We start from the raw sequence: 8,613 nt of genomic DNA, 5'->3' as shown, positions 1-8,613 counted from the left end.
CCCAAACACCCATATGAACCAGGTTTACACCTGTGGCTATATCCCAATACTCTGATGAACCAGGTCTACCCTTCTGACTATTCATCAAAACTCACATAAACCAGGTCTACTATTGTGCAAGACACACTAAACAAACTATTGACATTAAATATTTGTTAAGTTATTACACTAATTAAGTGTACGGATCTATACATGGCCAATTACCCCTGAGTGACTGTTCGGTAATCCCTGTTGTGACCATTCTGAGAAATCATATAAAACTTATCTGAATCATACTAGCCACCTTAATAATGCAGAATATATGACTTATGTGTTGATTAATACAACTTGAACTTCTCTAGAGCCTGTAAAGTACATACTTTATTTTCCAATATTGTGACCGACTGGATTAAATGGGTTAAGGCTGCTACAATATCATTGAGTTACACAGCTATTTTAGCTGTACTTTAGCTACAGCTTTTAAATGTTTGTTATAAAACAGCATTCAACGTGAGGCAGACAGCTCTTACTTTTCTCCAGTGTGTCAGCAAGCATCAGGTCTGTTTGATGACTCTGGGAAGACTGACCACTGAGAATCTCTGACTCTGATCTCTCCTGTTGGTTTCTGTGGACAAAACATGAGATGACATATCCTCATCCAGGGAGTACACACACACACACACACACACACACACACACACACACACACACACACACACACAACAGGGAGGGAATGTTGCATTTGTTTAATATTATTTTAGGACTATGAAAATTGAAACAAGGTTTAGCCTATGGATTATGAAAACAACAAAAATAAATGGGAAAATGGGAGAGGAGAAATGACTAGAGACAGTGTTGTTTAACTCACTGACCATGACCCATGAGTTATTCTTACCTTTGTTCACTAGAAAAGTCTCCCTCTCTGAAGTATATAGGAAGTTCCATAGACTGGTCACTCTTCAAGGACACACAGCTGGATACAGGGGAGGCTGGTCTCTCCTGCTTGATTGGGCTTCAACACAACAGAGACAAACATTACATCTCTCATCTACTCAGAGATCATATGGGGAAACATAAGAAGAGTTTCATTCCAAAACGCTATATGTACACTACCAGTCAAAAGTTTTAGAACACCTACTCATTCAAGGGTTTTTCTTTATTTTTACTATTTTTTACATTGTAGAATAACAGTGAAGACATCAAAACTATGAAATAACAGATATGGAATCATGTAGTAACCAAAAAAGTGTTAAACAAATCAAAATATATTTTATATTTGAGATTTTTCAAATAGCCACCCTTTGTCTTGATGACAGCTTTGCACACTCTTGGCATTCTCTCAACCAGCTTCATGAGGTAGTCATCTGGAATGCATTTCAATTAACAGGTGGGCCTTCTTAAAAGTTAATTTGTGGAATCTCTTTCCTTCTTAATGCGTTTGAGCCAATCAGTTGTGTTGTGACAAGGTAGGGGGGTATACAGAAGATAACCCTATTTGGTAAAAGACCAAGTCCATATTATGGCAAGAACAGCTCAAATAAGCAAAGAGAAACGACAGTCCATCATTACTTTAAGACATGACGGCCAGTCAATACGGAACATTTCAACAACTTTGAAAGTTTCTTCAAGTGCAGTCGTAAAAAACATCAAGTGCTATGATGAAACTGGCTCTCATGAGGACCACCACAGGAATGGAAGACCCAGAGTTACCTCTGCTGCAGAGGATAAGTTCATTAGAGTTACCAGCCTCAGAAATTGCAACCCAAATAAATTCTTCACAGAGTTCAAGTAACAGACACATCTCAACATCAGACCCAAGAAACACGAGCAATGGACATTAGACCGGTGGAAATCTGTCCTTTGTTCTTGAGTCCAAATTGGAGATGTTTGGTTCCAACCGCCGTGTCTTTGTGAGAAGCAGTGTGGGTGAATGGATTATCTCCGCATGTGTAGTTCCCAACGTAAAGCATGGAGGAGGAGGTGTTTTGGTGTGGGGGTGCTTTGCTGGTGACACTGTCTGTGATCAATTTAGAATTCAAGGCACACTTAACCAGCATGGCTACCACAGCATTCTGCAGTGATACACCATCCCATCTGGTTTGGGCTTAGTGGGACTATCATTTGTTTTTCAACAGGACAATGACCCAACACACCTCCATGCTGTGTAAGGGCTATTTTACCAAGAAGGAGAGTGATTGAGTGCTGCATCAGATGACCTGGCCTCCACAATCCCCCAACCTCAACCCAATTGAGATTGTTTGGGATGAGTCGGACTGCAGAGTGAAGGAAAAGCAGCCAACAAGTGCTCAGCATATGTGGGAACTCCTTCAAGACTGTTGAAAAAGCATTCCAGGTGAAGCTGGTTGAGAGAATGCCAAGCGTGTGCAAAGCTGTCATCAAGGCAAAGGGTGGCTATTTAAAGAATGTCAAATAAAATATATGTTGATTTTTTTAACACTTTTTTGGTTACTACATGATTCCATATATGTTATTTTCATAGTTTTAATGTCTTCACTATTATTCTACAATGTAGAAAATAGTAAAAATAAAGAAAAACCCTTGAATGAGTAGGTGTTCTAAATCTTTTGACTGGTACTGTATAATTTTCAGAAATGTTGGTAAATTACATTTTAGACATTTAGCAGACGCTCTTATCCAGAGTGACTTACAGGAGCAATTAGGGTTAAGTGCCTTGCTTAAGGGCACATCGACATATTTTTCACGTAGTCGGCTCGGGGATTAGAACCAGTGACCTTTCAGTTACTGGCACAACGCTCTTACCCACTAAGCTACCTGCTGCTTTTATTATTTAAAGAAATTATGAAAGATATTGGTGTGTGTTTTCACCATCTAATCATGCCATGGGATTGTTCAATGACAGACATTGTTGAAAATCTATCACTTGATGGTTTCATTAAAGAGAGACAAATAATCATAGTTTTTGCAAAATGCTATATATCTGCCTCATTCTCAGAGAAATAAGTAGTACTGCTAGGTTTTACACAGTAAAAATATATATCTGCCTCACTCTCAGAGAAATAAGTAGTACTGCTAGGTTTTACACAGTAATAATATATATCTGCCTCACTCTTAGAGAAATCAGTATTACTGCTAGGTTTTACACAGTAAAATATATATATCTGCCTCACTCTCAGAGAAATAAGTAGTACTGCTAGGTTTTACACAGTAATAATATATATCTGCCTCACTCAGAGAAATAAGTAGTACTGCTAGGTTTTACACAGTCAAATGTAACAAATAACGACATTTTTAATTTCAATATTTTTCTCATCTCGTCTATATTGGTGCGCCAGGAACATTTACAGTTGAGCTCGCTCAGTTTAGTTCAACGCTGATTGGCTATTATTTTATTTAAAAAATTATGAAGGGAGGCCAAATGCTCGCATTCAATGATACAGGCGGCAACAATGCCATATTATTTTTATTTTATGTTTATGTTTATATTATTTATTTTATTTTTGACCTTACAGCAACAGATAATTGGCTTCACATACTGAGACAGAGGGGTGCTGTATCGCTTGCTCAGATGCTTTATCCGGTGAGATACATTCAGCCTCTTGCAAATTGAAGCAAAATTATGAAACACAGAGAGACAAAATACATATATATATATATTTAAAAATAAATGAATAAATCATTTTTGGGGGAAGCATGGCTTCCGTTGGCATCCAAGAAAACATGGCACTGCAAATAAAAAGTTGCCAATGTCTCTGCGAACAAGCTAAGTGTAAAAAGATGCTTCAAATGAAATCCGAGGTGACTTTATTGAAATATAAACAGCAGGCTATAGTCCTATTTCAATCATATTAAAATACATTTATGTTTAATCAATTTAGTTATATTTTTCTACTTGTAGGCTACTGTCTGTAATTTGTCTCAACATATTTCATGATGTGTAGCCTAACATGTGAACAATGATGTGCCAAATCTGTGATTTAGTGCATTTTTATCGGGTAAGCATTAGAATAAGCTGCCTCAATATTTGCAGCCGTAGGTGATAATATCTCTCTAGGAGCTGATCCATCTTCAGTAGTGTGAAATAATTATAATATTATGGAAATATTTGAACGGAGAAAACTGATCCAAGAGCAGCCGATCTGAGCTCTCCCTTTCTTTTGATCCCATCACATGACCCCAAAAGGCACTTTTATGTTACATCTCATTTGTAAGACAGACTCTTCTTTAAAACACTCCTAAAACACTATCCGGAAACCGTACACAGAGCCATTTACAGTACAGATGCCGTATCTTAATTTGATAATCCTGTTGTTGCAGGAATATTCCTGCACAGCAGAAAATGCAAACTTGTAGTGTATTCGAGATTTTAAAAGGCTTCTAAAGTTTGTAATTTCCACTCTTGCACTATAAAAAAAAACGAATCTACCCTACAAAAAGTGTCCATTAATTATAATCTATCAACATAATAATTCAGAATTCCTGTTGTTGCAGGAGTATTTTCCTGCTGTGAGAAACTGGATCAAATTAAGATATGTCATCTGTAAGTGTATTCATCTTAAGATATATTGGTGAGACAACCACATATCACAGTCAAATATAGAAGATACAAACATTCCATTCCCGCTAAACAATGGATATACAAATGTATAGCGTTCATAAAAAAATAATATTTTCATACACATCTCAAATCTATTAATAAAAAATCTGAGAACAGTAATTTTGCAGGTACCCATAAGCAATCATTTCTGAGGAAAAAACACACATAAAATATTTTTGTATATAGCGTTTTGGAAATTCTTAAACAAAATTATCATCTCACCTCTTAGCTTTGGTGTCATGTTCCCCAGAGAGACTCATTTTAGAGGCAGGGCCCCCCTCCTCTCTCTCCCCAGAGAGACTCATTTTAGAGGCAGGGCCCCCCTCCTCTCTCTCCCCAGAGAGACTCATTTTAGAGGCAGGGCCCCCCTCCTCTCTCTCCCCAGAGAGACTCATTTTAGAGGCAGGGCCCCCCTCCTCTCTCTCCCCAGAGAGACTCATTTTAGACCACTGACCCCTAAACAGAGATGCAGCATGTTGGTTGTGGTGAACACAGTGACAACTCATTCTAGAATGTCCATTGTTCTATTTTATTCAAATGAAACATTTACTAACAGACACGTCCAAACAGTCAGGTGGTTTAATGCGATCACATGAACATGTAGTCATGACTGATGTTTTTCACCTCATCTCTATGTTTAGTGTCAATAATAATAAGAATATAATGTGTCACTGTTTGTTAAGGCATGGGTTCCCAAACTGTTTTGCTTCATGACCCACCAACTGAGGTGTTTTTTGAGTCGCGGCCCACCATAATGGTTGAACGGTAAAATAACGGTAAGAAAAACATACACAGACCAAAGAATAAGTCAAAAGTATTATCTTGGCAGGGAACAGAAAATGTTTCAACGCTAATCTCCTGCAATTCCACACATCCTGCCAAGTGTAATGCAATTTTAAAGCAATTCTATGCAATTCTATGCAAGGTGAGATATTTTTTTCAGTTTTTAAGCTAATTTTCTAGAATTAATTATTATTGAAAAATGTATAAGTCCATTATCTTTTCGACATACTTTATAGTTGGTTTTAGTCGTTTAAGTTTATACACAAGTAGGTCCCTACAGTGTTCACATAGTCTATTAGTAGGTCCCTACAGTGTTCACATAGTCTATTAGTAGGTCCCTACAGTGTTCACATAGTCTACTAGTAGGTCCCTACAGTGTTCACATAGTCTATTAGTAGGTCCCTACAGTGTTCACATAGTCTACTAGTAGGTCCCTACAGTGTTCACATAGTCTATTAGTAGGTCCCTACAGTGTTCACATAGTCTATTAGTAGGTCCCTACAGTGTTCGCATAGTCTATTAGTAGGTCCCTACAGTGTTCACATAGTCTACTAGTAGGTCCCTACAGTGTTCACATAGTCTACTAGTAGGTCCCTACAGTGTTCACATAGTCTATTAGTAGGTCCCTACAGTGTTCACATAGTCTATTAGTAGGTCCCTACAGTGTTCACATAGTCTATTAGTAGGTCCCTACAGTGTTCACATAGTCTATTAGTAGGTCCCTACAGTGTTCACATAGTCTACTAGTAGGTCCCTACAGTGTTCACATAGTCTACTAGTAGGTCCCTACAGTGTTCACATAGTCTACTAGTAGGTCCCTACAGTGTTCACATAGTCTATTAGTAGGTCCCTACAGTGTTCACATAGTCTATTAGTAGGTCCCTACAGTGTTCACATAGTCTATTAGTAGGTCCCTACAGTGTTCACATAGTCTATTAGTAGGTCCCTACAGTGTTCACATAGTCTATTAGTAGGTCCCTATAGTGTTCCATAGTCTATTAGTAGGTCCCTACAGTGTTCCATAGTCTATTAGTAGGTCCCTACAGTGTTCACATAGTCTATTAGTAGGTCCCTACAGTGTTCACATAGTCTATTAGTAGGTCCCTACAGTGTTCACATAGTCTATTAGTAGGTCCCTACAGTGTTCACATAGTCTATTAGTAGGTCCCTACAGTGTTCCATAGTCTATTAGTAGGTCCCTACAGTGTTCCATAGTCTATTAGTAGGTCCCTATAGTGTTCCATAGTCTATTAGTAGGTCCCTACAGTGTTCCATAGTCTATTAGTAGGTCCCTATAGTGTTCCATAGTCTACTGGTAGCAGGACTTATCACCTTCAAATCGGTTTAATTCTAAATAACTGAGCATGTAGCGATATATATATATATATTTTTATCCTACGGAAACCATCAGGTCATTCAGCAATATAAAGGATCATATCTCAAGGCTACTCTATTGAATGTTTGACGACCGAACTTCATAATAGTTAGCCTAGACTTGAAAAGAGTTTGCCAGTCTTTCCTTAAAATCAACACATTTATCTGATTTCTAATTGTGCAGAGAAATGTGTGCCACAGTTTCTACAGCCATTTTGTAACTGCATAGGCTACAAGCTTATTTACATATTCACATATTTTGTGACGGTCACTGTTTTCTTGCAAAAGAAGTAGCCTCTATTACAGACTTCAAAAACCTTTTTATATAAATCTCAAATACACTATAAGTTTTAAATTCCCTACATTGCAGGAAAGTTCTCCTGCAACCGGGTGATCAAATTCAGATCCTACTTCTGTACAGAGATTGTCTTTATCCAAACCAAGGCAGTTTGAGTTAGTAGCGATGAATTTTAAACTGTCCGCTGCTGTTAACCTATGTGATTGGATGTTAGAGACCCCCATCTGAACAGTTTCTTTCCCCATGCTGTGGCCCTCACCAACTGGCCATCTGGCCCATAGAGACTAAAGGACTTTACACTCTAAGTTGCACACCACATCTCATTTCAGGGGAAGGTATTGGGAAGTTTGAAAGATAACAGTGAATATGAGACATGGGGGAGGAATTGGGAAGGTTGAAAGATAACATTGAACCCCCCTTGCAAGTATCGCAACGCAAACAGGAAGTTAAATTAGTGCTAACTACAGTAGTGTTGAAAAACTTTTCCACCCCACTCTTCCCAATCAGTCTCAAGAACAGAACCTGTGGTTTAATGAAGATACATGTAGATACAACAGAAACAAGATGTGATACTATCTACTTCTCTTTTACCAGAACAGAGACATTTCCCAGAGGAGGCTGGTGGGAAGAGTTATTGGAGGACGGGTTCATTTTTATGGCTGAAATTGAATTAATAAATTACATGTTTGATGCCGTTCCATTAACTCCATTCCAGTCTTTACAATGAATTTAAAAAACGACCTTTAAAGGTCCATAGCAGCCGTAAAAATAATATAAGATCATATGTGAAAATTGTGCATTTCTAAAAATATAAAGTTAAAAAGTGATCCTCGAAGACCTAATTTAAAAGTTTAAACATTTTAAAACCAGTGATGTTCAAACCCAATCAGATTCACAGTGGTGTGGGGAGCAATAAAATCCCCTCTATTGGACTGGAAACTAGAAACTCACTGCAGGTGGAAATCACTGGGTTTACTCCATTGGACTGGAAACTAGAAACTCACTGCAGGTGGAAATCACTGGGTTTACTCCATTGGACTGGAAACTAGAAACTCACTGCAGGTGGAAATCACTGGGTTTACTCCATTGGGCTGGAAACTAGAAACTCACTGCAGGTGGAAATCACTGGGTTTACTCCATTGGACTGGAAACTAGAAACTCACTGCAGGTGGAAATCACTGGGTTTACTCCATTGGACTGGAAACTAGAAACTCACTGCAGGTGGAAATCACTGGGTTTACTCCATTGGGCTGGAAACTAGAAACTCACTGCAGGTGGAAATCACTGGGTTTACTCCATTGGACTGGAAACTAGAAACTCACTGCAGGTGGAAATCACTGGGTTTACTCCATTGGACTGGAAACTAGAAACTCACTGCAGGTGGAAATCACTGGTTTTACTTTTATGTCACATTTTGTAAAGACTTTTCTTCTTGTCTTTTTAACTACAGATCATAGAAACGTGCTGTTTTCTCAAATATAGACACTGTTGTTGTGCTGGAGAGGATGAATATGAGGTTAAAAAGTGGAGGAATTGCCTTTTAACACTAGAATCAGACCCCAAATAAACCTATTTCCTGCTCCCTGATTTTTCCTCAATGTTT

General features: G+C 38.2%; 1 long non-coding RNA gene across 1 annotated transcript; it reads right to left on the bottom strand.

Annotated features, from left to right (window-relative positions):
• Positions 1 to 569: 569 nt before the first annotated feature.
• On the bottom strand, positions 570 to 4,807 carry LOC123483390. The gene is made up of 3 exons (XR_006658222.1): positions 4,778 to 4,807; positions 875 to 991; positions 570 to 604 (listed from the first exon to the last, which is right to left on the bottom strand). It is a non-coding gene; the product is annotated as an uncharacterized LOC123483390 (long non-coding RNA).
• Between the last annotated feature and the right edge of the window lie 3,806 nt (positions 4,808 to 8,613).

Source organism: Coregonus clupeaformis, unplaced genomic scaffold (assembly GCF_020615455.1).
Source record: "Coregonus clupeaformis isolate EN_2021a unplaced genomic scaffold, ASM2061545v1 scaf0106, whole genome shotgun sequence".
NCBI classification, from domain to species: Eukaryota; Metazoa; Chordata; class Actinopteri; order Salmoniformes; family Salmonidae; genus Coregonus; species Coregonus clupeaformis.
Note: the sequence above shows the minus strand (reverse complement) of the source record. Positions and strands in the feature narration are given on the sequence as shown.